This window comes from Camelus dromedarius, chromosome 12, assembly GCF_036321535.1.
Source record: "Camelus dromedarius isolate mCamDro1 chromosome 12, mCamDro1.pat, whole genome shotgun sequence".
Lineage (NCBI taxonomy): Eukaryota > Metazoa > Chordata > Mammalia > Artiodactyla > Camelidae > Camelus > Camelus dromedarius.
Genome location: NC_087447.1, coordinates 48081046 through 48096128, shown reverse-complemented (window position 1 = coordinate 48096128; position 15083 = coordinate 48081046). Strand labels below are relative to the sequence as shown.

General features: G+C 36.5%; 1 protein-coding gene across 5 annotated transcripts in view; it reads left to right on the top strand.

Annotated features, from left to right (window-relative positions):
• Window positions 1-15083, top strand: part of FAM168A (family with sequence similarity 168 member A) — a 154712-nt gene that overhangs the window by 40824 nt on the left and 98805 nt on the right. The window contains exon 2 of one of the 5 annotated variants that reach the window (XM_064492695.1): window positions 7279-7405. The exons of the other annotated variants lie outside the window; for them this stretch is intronic. The gene's annotated coding sequence lies outside the window, so the exon portion shown is untranslated. The remainder of the gene's footprint in view (window positions 1-7278; window positions 7406-15083) is intronic. 5 annotated transcript variants of the gene reach the window in all.

Genomic DNA, 15083 nt, shown 5'->3' with positions numbered 1-15083 from the left:
GCTGGCTGAAATGGTTTTCCAAGATTGTGTGTGGTAGAAAAGAGAAAAATGTGTTTTAATTTGAAGTCCAGAATGGCTGTTGAATAAAAAGACTGTAATTTTTTAGAGTTTATGAAATGGACTTTAACAGTTGCTTTTGTAGTTATGCTGTATCATTGAATCGTAGTGTTATATAGCTTTGAGAGACATAGACTAATGGAGAGAGACTCATTTAAAATAGGTTGTGTTTGAAACTTTGCATCAGATAGGTCCTGTCTTATCACTTTTTTTTTTGCCTTTTTTTTTTTCAAGTTGTGGTAAAATATATTCTTCACTTTTTGCAGCAACTTCCTGACTGATGTCCTTGTTTCTGTTTCACCTCCCCCAAATCATCCTCCGTACTGCCGCTCTGTGAGCTTTGTTAAATGTAGATTTCACTCCTCTTTCTTGCTTTAAAACCTTCAGAGGTTTCCCATCAGTTTGTGGATAAAATTCAAACCCTTTAGTTTAGCTTGCAAAAGCTTTTTCATGATTTGACTTCTGCCTGCCTCATTAGCCTCAAATTGTCTTTCTCATGTTGATTCAGCCAACCTGTACTCTTTGACATTTACTGTCCAAGTCAAGTTCTTATACCTTTGTTGGTGCCATTATTTATATTTGTGACACCCTCTCACCCTTTTCTAATCTCCCAGTCTCTTAATTACCTTTCAAAATGTAGCGTGGGCTCATTTCTGGGCAGCCTTCCTTGTGGCTCCCCCACCCTTTGCCACATTGCACCACTGGATTCTGAGCTTCTCATTTGTGTTTGTCATAGTTCCTGGTACTTCCCCTTGTAATACAGCACTTAGCACTTAGTATTATCCCTACTTAAATTTCTGTCTTCCACTAGAACTTATTTAGTTCTCTTTCTTTAGCCCCTAGCCCTTAATAGATCTTCAGAAAATATATGCCAAATGACTATTTTTAATATAATTACATATTTAATACAAACAGAATATATTTAATGTAAATATACTTTATATTTTCATATGATGAGGCTGTATTAATTAGAGTCCCCAAAAGTGTGATAAATTTTGAACAGTGTCTCTCTGTTTTTATTTATGCTGAGTTGTGAGACTGTCCCAGTATTTGAAATAAATTTCTTTTAGAATCAACTGTGGTTTAATTATATGCCAAAAATGAAACAGGAAATAAGCTCTCTTCTTCATCAAGTCTTACACATTAAATAGTGGAATTTTGGTTTGGGGAGAGGAACTGAACAAAGGCTTCCTCATTACCTCTAACTATTGTGGTTCCTACCTGTTTTCACAAGTTGCGTTGGTGGGTTATTACACTGATTCTAGCCTATAAGGGACATTAAAATTATGGAGCAAAGACTCTAATGGTATGTGATAATAAGAAAGGTGGAACAAACTCTGTTACCCAGTGTCATTCTCAAGAGATATTTACTGGGGATTTAAGGAGTACTAGGTACTGTAATATAGAAATGAGTTAGGCATAGCTCCTGCCACATGGCCCACGAGACTGTGTTCCTCAGAAAATACTCACAGTTTAGACACAGCCCTGTCCAATTGAACTTTCTGCAGTGATGGAAATATTCTGTATCTGGGTTGTCCAGTGTGGTGGTCACCAGCCATATGTGCTTGAAATGTAGCTAGTGACCCCGAGGAACTGAATTTTAAATTTTATTTAGGTTTAGTTAAGATATGTTTGAATTCAAGAAGGTACGTGTGGCTAATGTATGGAAAAGCACACAACTAGAGGGGCAAATCAGTAGACAGACATGTAAATAAGGAAGTATAATTAAGTGTATGTAATAGATGCTATGATAGAAATATATCTAGGATTCTATCTGAGATTGGGTCAGATATATCTGGGATAAAGTGGGACCCAAAAGAAGAAGTGGATTAGTCAATTCTGGGAGTGAGGAGAGAGGTTCAAGAAAAGTTCCATACCTTTATGAGTCTTAAAAGATGAATGAGTATACCTGATTGTCACATGCTAGGTTAAACAGTTAATCACTGTCTTGGAGTAGTCATAGGTTACCAGTTTTCCAAGAATCAAGACGTAGTAAAACATAGTTACTCTTATAACCTCACTGTACACAATGTAGACTCATCTTTGATTCAGAAAGAAATTTGGAAATAGAAATTTATAAATGTTTCTGGTCATTATTATTAGAGCACTTACTATATAAAAATTGATGAGGAAGCTGGTAGATTGATAATTCTTTTATTATATAATAATAATTTATATTGGCACTTGCACTGCAAAATGGGGGGAAAATGTTCAACTTTTGCATGAACAAGCAGCACTTACTAGATATAGGCTAGTTTTCTAGCTACCGGCAATAGAGTAACAGGTATGTTCTTGCTGTTATCAGAGTTATAGGTTGGAGGAACACACTATACTTTGTATTAATCTGAATGTGGATGTATGCTCTCTGTATAAAAATAACAACATGGTATTGTTGAATGTAGGATGAGTGCTATGGACAGTACTACCTTAAGTCAGGAAAGGAAATGAACACTGTAGTCTGGGACAGTTATAACAGATTTTGTAAAAATAGATGGGATCTGAGTTGTTCCATGAAGTATGGATGAAATTAAGGTAAACTAAATTTTGATGGTGATGAGTCTTGTGGGAACTGTGGCAACAAAGTTACTGGAGCAGGATTGCAGGGCATATTAAAGGGACAGTGGGCTTCATGTTTGGCAGGTACTCATAGTTATTAAAAAGGTGTATTTGGAAAGAAAGACAAGAGCCAATTTACCACAAAAATTACATGCTAATTAAGGTGTATAGACTTTATTCCGAAGGTAGTTAGGAGCTGTTTTGGAGGTTTTACTTGGGATTTGCTACCTTTTTTTTTCTTCTTTTCAGAAGAAGTTGTGGGTTGTCTAGAACTCTTGGGGAGATAGCCTGCAGATGCACTACGCTTTTGTGTGTGTGGCTATTTTTGAGGAATTATAGATTGCATCATGGATGCTTAACGAACTCTCCTTTTTATATAGTACTAGTACATTGTGGAAAAGATAGTGAATCCTTTCAATCTGTCTTTATTTGTTTATGCATTCATTTATATATTCAAATATGAGGGCTTCTCTGTGCCAGGTTCTATGCCCTGGGGATCTAGATGTAAGTTACAATTTCTGCCCTTAAGGAGCTCATAATCAGACTTTCATCTGGCTTAAGTTCTTGTTTGATAAATCAGGGCCACCTGACCCACCCTGGGGACTAGGGATGCAGGCTCCATTGGGTGGTGCTGACCATCCATTTTAGACATTCCCTGGTTCCCACCACATAGCAATGACTCCTTTCTCTATAGTAGACGCTTACTTCTCCTTTCACTTTGCCAGCCAGAGAATTCTTGCTTCCCCTGCAGCCGGCTGCCTGGCTAGAACACTGTGGCTTTTCCTATTTCTGTCACTTTATGTTAATTAAGTTAATTATGGCTTGTAAAAAAAAAAATTCCACCTGCATATGTGTCTGTCTAAGGGAGAACAGAGGAGAGGAAGTAGTCCTTATGCAAGTTTCTGAGCAGAAAAAACTCTGCTGCAAGCATCCCAGCTGCTAGGTAAGCTGGAAGTGCTCTTGAAATATCCCAGGGTCACATCTTGCTATGAACATCCTTGTGAGGACCAGGACAAAACCAGTTTATTATGGTAGCTAAGTAAAATATAGTGTAAACTTTAAAAATTGCTGTTTGTTTGGAATAAGCCAACAAACTAGACATTTCAAGCATGAAAGAAGAAAGGAAAAATAATATTTATTAAGGAGCAGCCACTGATCTGAGTGTTTTGCATGTAGTTCCTATATCAACCCTTGAAGATAGGTAATATTTTTCTTTTGCAGATGAGGAAATTGAAGTTCAGAGAGGTTAATAGGAGGTCAGAGTTTGAATCTTGGTTTCTCTACTTTTTTACTTTGCTTTTTAATTGTGAGATCTTTGCAGGTTACTTTAACTGAATGATTCTCACTTTACTTGGTAGCTAAAAAAAAAAAAAAAAGACGAAGGGTGGCAGCCAGTAATACTTAAGTCAAAGAATTCTTTTTCAGGATTAAATGAAAAACTGCCTATGAAAAAAATCGAATTCAGAAACATAGTAGGTGCTCAGTTAAGTTTGGCTGAATGTGAGCCTCTTGCCACTTTTGTTTAATCAGGAATTCCTTTTAAGGAACAGATTAAAATTCTGGAAAGACTAAGATATTTTTTACAAAGAAACATGGAGAATTAAATATAGTCTAGGGTCCATACTACAAATCTACAGTAATCAAAACAGTATGGTACTGGCACAAAAACAGACATGTAGATCAATGGAACAGAACAGAAAGTCCAGAAATAAACCCACGCACTTAAGGTGAATTAATCTACAACAAAAGAGGCAAGAATATACAATGGAGAAAAAACAGTCTCTTCAATAAGTGGTGCTAGGAAAACTGGACAGATACATGTCAAAGAATGAAATTAGAACATTCTCTCACACCATATACAAAAATAAACTAAAAGTGGGGAGGGTATAGCTCAAGTGGTAGAGTACATGCTCAGAATGCACAAGCTCCTGGGTTCAATCCCCAGTACCTCCTCTAAAAATAAGCAAACTGAATTACCAACCCCAACCAAAATAAAATAATTAAATAATACAAAATAAATAAAATATTAAAAAAAAATAATGAACTGAAAGTGGATTAAAGACCTAAATGTAAGAACGGATACTAGAGAGATTCCTAGAGGAAGACACAAGCAAAACACTCTTTGACATAAATTGCAGCAATTTTTTTTTTGAACCAGCTCCTAGAATAGTGGAAATAAAAGCAAAAATAAACAAATATGGCCTAATTAAACTTAAAAGCTTTTGCACAGCTAAGGATACCATCAACAAAATGAAAAGACAACTTACAGAATGGGAGACAGTATTTGCAAATGATGTGACTGACAAGGGACTAATTTCCAAAATATACGAGCAGCTCATACAGCTTAATGTTAAAAAAAAAAAAAAAAAACAACCAAACCAAAAGGAAAAAAAAAAGTCAGTAGACCTAAATAGACATTTCTCCAAAGAAGACATCTAGATAGCCATTAGGCACGTGAAAAGATACTCAGTTTTGTGAATTATTAGAGAAATGCAAATCTGAACTTCAATGAGGTATCACCTCACACGAGTCAGAATGGCCATCATTAAAAAGTCTACAAATAATAAATGCTGAAAAGGGTGTGGAGAAAAAGGAACCCTCTTACACTGTTGGGAATGTAAATTGGTACAGCCACTGTGGAAGATAGTATGGAGGTTCCTTAAAAAACTAAAAATAGACTTACCATATGATCCAACAATCCCACTCCAGGGCATATATCCAGAGAAAACTATAATTCAAAAAGACACATGCACCACAGTGTTCACAGGAGCACTATTTACAATAGCCAAGACATGGAAACAACCTAAATGTCCATCGACGAGTGAATAAAGATGTGGGATGTGTGTGTGCTTGTGGGGTGTGTGTGTGTGTGTGTGTGTTGTGTGTGTGTGTGTGTGTGTGTGTGTGTGTGTGTGTTTATAATGGAATATTACTCAGTCATAAAAAAGAATGAAATAATGCCATTTGCAGCAACATGGATGGACCTAGAGATTATCATATTAAGTGAAGTAAGTCAGACAAAGACACATATCATATGATGTGGCTTATATGTGGAATCTGAGAAAAATTTTTTTTTATTTACAAGCCAGAAATAGACTCACAGACAAAGAAAACTGATTATGGGGGAAGGAGGGGAGAGGGATAGATTATAGGAGTTTGGGATTAACAAATATGTATTACTATATATAAAATAGAAATGACAAGGACCTACTGTATAGGACAGGGAACTATATTCAATTTCTTGCAATGAGCTGTAAGGGAAAAGAAACTGGAAAAATATATATATATGTATAACTGAATCGCTTTGCTGTACACCTGAAACTAGCATTGTAAGTCAACTATACTTCAATAAAAAATAAGAATAAAAAATAAATCTGATCTAGGGTTTAATAAATATAGCTAACAGGTATATTTATCATTTGATATATTATGTTTATTTGATAGAAGCAACAGGAGAGAAAGGAACACATGTTCACTTGAATAGTAGGGCCTGATTATGCAGAAAGTTAGGAAGTTAATTCTGTCACTGTCATCTCATCCATACTGAAGCTCCTCTTGAGGCCTCCTTCATGCCTTTGACACTTTAGTTTGGCTTATTGTGCTGCCTTTTTTTCTTTAAGTTTCTGCTTTTCAGATAAATAAGCAATAATGTCTTATAAACTATTAAGCATGAGGGAATAAAGAACTAAGTATAAACAAGGGAGATTTGCATAGTGTTGGGCATAGGGTTAAGTTCTAGCATCCATTTGTGAAGAGGAGATAGAGTGTGGTATTTGTTCTGCAGAGCCTTGGGCTAAAGCAGAGAGTCCTTTGCCCAGGGCAAGTATGAAAACTACTCAGAAGTATAAAGTGCCACAAAGTAGAATGGTGGCACTTGAATCTGACAATATTGGAGGGCAATATTGAAATTGGGATGCCAGAAGCTGGGGTCTTAGTAGAGGGGTGTGTGTGTGTGTGTGTGTGTGTGTGTGTGTGTGTGTGTTTCCTGCCTGTGATGATCTAGAACTGTCATTATTTTGCTCTTTCTTTTGTGGGCTGCACTAGGGTGTGGCTCCAAAGGGAGAGTCTAGAGCCAGCTACATTTAATTATGAGCATTTTTTATAAGAATAATCTTGATGTTTCCACCATGCTTCTAATCTGCTATATTGGTTGTATAGTATGTCTTCTTCTATTGGAGTTCTTTTCAGTTGAAAGCTTAGGTCATCAGGACTAGCCTGAGTAGTTATGTTTATCAACTTTTCTCTGCAATATTTTATATATTGTGTTGTGTTCTAGTATAGTGATTAAGGGCCTGGGCTTTGGAGTCAGACTGCCTGAGTTTGAATTCAGTCTCAGTTAACTGGCTATGTGATCTTGAGCAAGTGGGTTGACCTTACTAGGCTCAGACTTCTCATTTGTGAAAGAGAGGCCACAATAGTCGAAATCATGGTCAGTCTGTTGAGATAATGTGCTTGCTCATAGTAAGCATTTATTTAGTAAACACTAGCTATTATAATTTTACCTGAAGTAACATTACCACATATGCTTATTTATTTATAAATAACTAAATAGTGGCAAAAAACACGTATCATAAAACTGACCATCTTAACCATTTTTAAGTGTACAATTCAGTGACATTAAGTACATTCATATTCTTATGCAACTTTCTCACCATCCATCTCCAGAACTCTCTTCACCTTGCAAGACTGAAACTCTATACACATTGAACAACTCCGTATTGCCCCCTACCCCAACCCCTGGCAACCACCATTCTGCTTTCTGTGTGATTTTGACTACTCTGAAGTACCTCATGTAAGTGAAATCATACAGTATTTGTCTTTTGTGACTCGCTTATTTCACTTAGCATGATGTCCTCAAGGTTCATCCATGTTGTAATATGTGTCAGAATTTCCTTCCTTTTTATGGCTGAATAATATTCCATTGTATATACACACCAAATTTTGCTTAACCCGTCATCATTGTTGGGTACTTGGGTTGATTCCATGTTTTAGCTATTGTGAATAATGTTGCTGTGAACACAGGTGTACAGATATCTCTTTGAGACCCTACTTTTAGTTCTTCTGAGTATATGCTCAGAAGTGGAGTTGCTAGATCATATGGTAATTCTGTGTTTAAATTTTTTAAAGAAGCACTGTAGTGTCTTTCACAGCAGCTATATATACCCTTTTACATTCCCACCGACAATGCACAGGAATTCCAGTTTCTCCACATCCTGACCAACACTTACTGTTTTCTGTTTTTCTTGGTAATAGCCATCCTAACAAGTGTCAGATGGTATCTCATTGTGGTTTTGATTTGCATTTCCCTAATGGTTAGTGATATTGAGCATCTTTTCAGTGCTTTTTGACCATTTGTGTATCTTTGGAGACATTTTCAAATTTCTTGCCTTTTTTTTTTTTTAGTACTCAATGGTGTATTTTTTTGTTTTTTAATTGAGGGACTGGGGATTGAACCCAGGACCCTGTGCGTGCTAAGTATGCACTCTACCACTTAGCTATACCCTCCCCACCTTTGCCCATTTTTGAATCAGGTTTTTTGTTGTTGTTGAGTGTTTTTTTTTTTAATTTTAATTTTTATTGAAGGGTAGTTGATTTACAATGTTAGTTTCACATGTACAGCAAAGTGATTTATTGTTGAGTTTTAGCAGTTCTGTACATACTCTGGATATTAATCTCTTATCAATATATGATTTGCAAATATTTCCCCATTATGTAGGTTGCCTTTTTACTCTTTGATAGTGATTTTGGATGCATAAAAGCTTATTTTTTAATTGGCAGTTTTTCTTAAATTTTACTTTTAAGTTAGCAATAAAGTTGCCCATTTTATGTCATAAAATTCTTTGAATTTTAATAATGCATAGATTTGTGTTAACCACTACCATAGTCAAGGTACAGAACGGTTCTATCACCCAAAAAAACCTTCCTTGTCACAGCTAGCTTTTTAGTAAGTGCTTTTTGGTAGTGTCATTCAGATGTCTTGTTTCAAGAATGGCCAAAGTGAGTTGTAAACCATTCCGAAGTGCTTATAGCTCTTGATTGGTTTGCTGAGGAATGCTGTGGACTTTTTTTCTTTCTTTTTCTCTCTTTCTGTTTTTACCCCACGTAGGTGACCTTAAGAATCAGATCCAGCCAGCCCCCTCTTTTCATGTAGCAGAGCACTGATAACCAAGTAATTAAACACAGGGATATTGGATTTTATGATACACAGTTTTGGTAATCATTTTCTTAATCTGTGGTTATAAATCTGTGTTCTTATGATCTCTTAGTCCTTAGTTTATTAATTCATAGCTTTGATGAGTAAGTGCTATAGCTAAGTCTTAATTATGCTTACTAACAAGAAGTTGGGAATGAGAGGTGCAAAAAGCCATAGATTTGGAGATTGTGAATGCAGGATCAACTCCTGTCTCTGATAATTTACTGTAGCTCTTAAATCATTTAATTTTTATGAACTGTGAGTTTCTTACCTGCAAAATGGGTGAGTTGATAACTCCTACCTCACAGCCTTCTTGGTTGTATTAAGTAAAATAAACTAAGAGTTATCTAGCCCTTAATAAGTGTTAAGTTGAATGTGAATGGTAAGAATATTGATAAATGGAACCTAAAATAAAACCCAAATTACACTTTTAAGTTTTCTTTTGAACTACAGCATTATTGAGCCATAATCTGCCTGTCATACAATTTTCCCATTTTAAGTGTACAATTCACTGCTTTTGCTATATTCACAGAGTTGTGCAACCATCATCACAGTCAATTTTAGAACATTTCATTACCCCAAAGAGAAACATGTACCCTTTAGCAGTCACCCCGTATGTCTCCCATCTTTTCCAGCCTTAGGCAACCAGTAATCTATTTTCTGCAGTAGGTTTGCTTATTCTGGATACTTCATATAAAAAATTATCATATAGTATGTGGCTTTTTATGACCAGACTTCTTTTATTTAGTGTAATGTTCTCAAGTTTAATCCATGCTGTAGCATATATTGATAATTCATTCCTTTTTATTACAGAATATTCCATTGTATGGATATACCATAATTGTTCATCAGTTAATAGACATTTGGGGAGTTTCTACTTTTTAGCTATTATGAGTAGTGCTGCTGTGAACATTTGTATATGAAGTTTTCATGTGGGTATATGTTTGCATTTCTCTTAGAGGAAATGAATTCTAGGATTGGAATTTCTGGATTATATGGTAACCTTATGTTTAACTCTGAGGAACTCCAGACTGTTTTCTAAAGTGGCTGACCATTTTATTCGCCCCAGCAGTGTATGAGGGTTCTAGTTCCTCCACATCCTCTCCACCATTAGTCTTTGATTTTGGCCATCCTAGTGAATGGGAAGTGTGTGATATCTCATTGTGATTTGATTTGCATTTCCCTGATGGCTAATGATGCTGCGTATCTTTTCATTTGCTTATTGTCCATCTTGTTACTATTTTTATGTATCTCTCTATGTTTTACTATATAGCTAGGTAATATCCTTCTTTAATAAGATGGTGCTTTGTACCAAAAGGTGCTTTTTTTAAAAAATTTACTATTGTATCATTTTATTTTATTTTATCTTGATGGGGGGAGGTAATTAGGTTTATTTATTTTTAGAGAAGGTACTGGGGATTGAACCCAGGGCCTCAAGCACGCCAAGCATGTGCTCTACCACTTGAGCTATGCCTTCACCCCCAAAAGGTGCTTATTAATACTTGCTGATCTATTGATTATAAGAGGATTCCAAAGGGAAGAAAAATATGGTTTCATCTTATCTTTCTCTCCTTTTTTAGTTACTTTTACACTATCACTAGTTGAATTGAAGATCCTCAGAGAGAATATCCAGAAGAGAGAGATATTTCATTTGAAAATAGTATTCAGTCTGTTTAGGGGAAAGCCAGATTGAGGACATAAGATAATAATTGAAAAATAATTAATGGTTGAATTGATTAGTGTGGATTATAGAGCACATACAATTTGATCTTGGCACCGGGGATATAGCAGTGAATAAATCAAAATCCCTGATTTCAGTGACATTCTAGTAGGCAGAGGTATGAAAAATTAGGCAACAAATGGGGAAAGGGAGTTATTGAAAGGGAGGGGTCTGTTTTGGATATGGTTGATTAACCTAGGCCTTTCTGGTGAGGTGAAATTTGAGTAGGTATCTAATGAAATATAAAGGAATACTATCATATTGATAGTTTGAGGGAATAATGCTTTAGGCAGAGAGAACTATAAATGCTCAATCTCTAAAACTCGTTGTGATTGGTTTATCAATGAACAACAGGAAGGGAAAAAATGTATCCAAGGTTTGTATGTTCTGCTTGGTCTATGCTTTTGGCTACATCAGAGTGGTTTCCAAACAATGAATACTGGTGTTAACATTTAGTTTTACTGCAGCGTGGCTGAGGTATAGTGAGCAAAGAGGTTAATGGTAGGGGAGAAGATCAGATAGGTAGAAGGGAGCCAGATTACATGGTGTCTTGTAGGCAATGGTAATAACCTTGTTTTTTATTCTGATTGAGATGAGAAGCCATTGCAGGGTTTTGAACAGAGTGGAGTTACATGATCTGAATTGAATTTGAAAAGATCATTTTGACTTCTGAGAAGAGAAGGATAGGGGATAGATAGATGGCAATGGCAGAAGCAAGGGTATCAGATAGTAGGCTGTTATAAGAGTTAGAAAAAGGAAGCTTGAAACTGTGTGGTAGCAGTCGAGGTGGTAAGAAATTGTTGGAATCAGGGTTTGTTTTGAAAGTAGAGCTGACAGAATTTGTTGATTGAATGAGTATTATGAGATTAAGAAAGTGGTCAATGAAAAGTTTTTGCCTTGAGCAATTGTAAGATTGGAGTTGCCATTTATAGAGATGGGAAAGACTGTGAGGAGCAGGTTTGTGTTTGGTTTTAGATATATTACATTTAAGATGGCTATTAGAAAACCAAAAGGAGCTGTTGGGTAGGCAATTGGATATATAAGTCTGGAATTCAGAGAAGTCCAGGTCAGAGATGTAAATCTGGGAGTCATTAGTATGTGTAAAGCCATGGAGTAGATGGGATCACCCAAGAAATGTGTGTAGCTGGGGCAGAGAAGAGATCTGACGTTTGAGCTCTGGACGTTATGACATTGGGAAGGTTGAGAAGATCAAAGGAGTAACCAGTGAGATGCAAGAAGAATCAAGAGAAAGCAGAATACCAGAGGTCAAATAATTTGTGAGGCTAAGGGCAAGTGTCCCAGCCTGGTTGCCTGGAATCCTAGAGTCTAATCATTGTTTAGTTTCAAATAACTGTGGAACATTGGATAGTTCACTTACCTTTTTGGGCCTTGTGATCTCTGAAGTTAAAGTCTCAACTAGATTGGTCACTAAACTTTTCCTCATTGTCATAATTTCTCATCCCATCATACATTTATATAAGATGTTACAGTTTGCGCAAAGCATTTTCATGTGTTTATTGCATTTAATCATCATGAGAAATCTATGGGACTTACATTTTTATACCCATTTTACAGATGAGAAAATTAAAGAAGTTTAGAGGCTTGTCCAAAGTCACACACTTATAGTCCGAGACTTGAAACCAGATCTGCCTAATCTCAAAGCCTTTGCTTTTTATACTCAGTAACAACTACTTTTTTACACTGGTATTCTAGAGCTCTGTGATTTTGATCACATAGAATTCACTCATTGATTCATTGAATATTTGTTGAGCACTTGCAATGTACTAATCACTGTTCTAAGCACTGGGGATACAATCATGACCATAACAAAGCCCTTGTCCTCAAAAATCTTTCATTCTGGTAGGAGAGACTGGCAGTAAAAAAACAAATAAACTAACTAATAAATAATATAGTGCTAGTACCATAATAAAAAATAAAGCAAGATAAGGAAACAGTATATTTTGGGGGAATAATCAAGAAAAGCCTCTCTGAAGAGGTGGTGTTTGAGCAGAGCCCTGAATGATCTAAAGTAGAAAACAGTGAGAAGATGTGGAAGATAGAGGAAATAGCAATCAGAAAGATCTAGAGGTAGGAATGAGCTAGATGTGTTTGAAGAACAGCAAAAAGGCCATTTGGTAGGGCAGGAGGTTGACAAACAAAATGCATAGAGCTTTGGAATTATTTAGCTGGCGGGGGTGGGGGGGGCGGTCATTTTTGACTCCTGTCACTTAATTTACTGTGTGACTCTGGGCAGAGTACCTGACTTTTCTGAGTTTTAATTTCCTTATCTGCAAGATGGAGATGATAAACAAAGGCTGTTTTTAGAATTAAATGAGAGACTATGTGTAAAATATCTAGAATGTTGCCTGGCACATTATTTTATTAAGCAAATATTTACTGAACATCTATTATCAGCTGTGTCCTAAATAGTCATTACACTGTTATCCAGTAAGTTCAGTTTGTTTTCCTCTGTTTTTCAAATTGTTTTAGTCAGCAGACCTTAAAGTTCTGTTCCTATGCCCAGGCTATGCTAAGCACTCTTCCTGATTTTACCTTTGTATTGAAATCAAGGAAGAAAGTATTGGACTGAAAAGAAAATAATTTAGAAGTTGATGAGTAGGTACAAAATAAGGGGTTGAGTTTCTGGTAATTGCAGCCTCTGATATATTCACTTATTATGTAAAGAAACTGCATGTGCATCTCTTGTCACTTTTCCTATTCACTGGCTGCTAACTCTACTCAGGCATTTCCCCGCTAGGCTTCCTGCTGACCCAAACCTGCTTGCCTTAGGAAAATCAGATAGGAGCCAAGTCCTCCATTCTTGTAAGGCCATCTGTTTTCAGACCCACAGCTGCTGCCCTTACAGTTGCAACCCAGCACACCTGGAATGATTTATTCATCTCCAGGTAACATTTGTGCACCGAGCTTCCAGCAGACTACAGTATAAGCTTTACACTTAATGAAGCATCCAGCACAGGTGGTGAGCTGTACCATAAAGGATGCTTCTGGCTCACAAGTAGCTAATGGACAGGTGGAAGAGAGCTGTTAATCCTGACCATGTAGCCAGAGGAAGAGCAGAGTGGACACTGGGCAGTAAGGGAGAATTTCTTGTCCAATAAGGAGTCTTGATTGTGTATTCAGTATTCTTGGAGTTTTAAGATAATTGAACTCATCTTTAAGTTAAATGTTGTACCACTGTTGAGTTAGGTGAGAAAATTAAAATCCAGAAAGGAGAAGAGTCTTAGTTTAAGCTGCATAGCAGTTTGGCACAGTTAAGAGTAGAACTCAGGTGTTAAAATTCCCAGCCCAGTGTTTAACCTCCACATGTTTTATTGTGCAGTGAAAAACTTTAAAGCAAATATGAGATAGCATTATTATTTTTTTTTATAACTTGCTGATACCGTGAACAGATCACAACTTTTTATCTCTTAATAACTGAATGACCAAGTAAGTTGCTTAATTTTTTTTGACCCTCTCTTCTGACATATTGTAGTGAGAATAATTAACACTTGTTTTGAATTGCTTTACGGATTAAGTGAGGTAAAGTATATGAAAGCTGTTGAGGTCATTTTTTAATTATCAGAAGGTACTAAACAAATGCTAATTTCTCTTCTTCAGTTCAGCTGAACACAGACACTTTAAACATCTACTTTGTGACACCTCCATTTCTAGGCTCCTTACTTACATTATCTTATTTAACCTTTAAGTTCCTTTCTCTCCTCTTATTATATTGAGTGTCTAATTGTTAACAATAGTACTTTTTTCCCATGAAGGAATCCTTCCATAGTGAAATCTCTATAAACAAGCACAGTTATTGCAAACAAGTGATTCTTGCTTTTAGAAAAATCTAGAATGTCAGTATGAACCTGTGATGATATCTATGAACCAGTGCAGCTGGAGCTAGTCTATACGTCGTGACTTCTGCTCCTCCTACGAGTGCTGTGGGGACCCTGTGTTTGGAGGGCAAGTCATGACCATGGCAGTACTCTCTGTTGCCTGAGAGAAGTGTGATTCCTCATTTTGAATGTTTGGTTTTAGTAAGTGCTTCCTTTTCACCTTAGGTTTTAGGCTCTTTGACAAGCCATCTGCTTCTCAAACCCAATTTCCCTTTACCACCAAGGGCTAGTAGGCAGTTTTTCAGATGGAGAACAAAAGCTTTCTCCAGTTCCTGGTGGTTTTGTAAGAGTGGGAAAGCCTCAGGGAGAGATTGCATCTGCTTATTGGAATTCATTTGTGATGTGTGCCTGACTAGGCAGTATTTTACCAGGCACTCTGCTAGGACTGACTGAACAGGAGATAAAATTATAAGTGGAGATCTGTCAACATGAGTTTTGGCTATTTCTATACTTGCCAGTATGACCTAGGGCTCCAAAGAACTTTTTAAGATTGATGTTGCTGCTGCTTTTTTTTTTTTTTTTTTTGCGGTGGGGGTGGGTACCTTAATCTATTGTCCAAGTTTTCCATTTGCACCTTGTTTTCCTGTTTGCCTTTCCAGATTGTTGATCTGTTTATTGAGTGGCTTAGTATAATGCAGTTCAGCAGACCAAGTGGAGATTC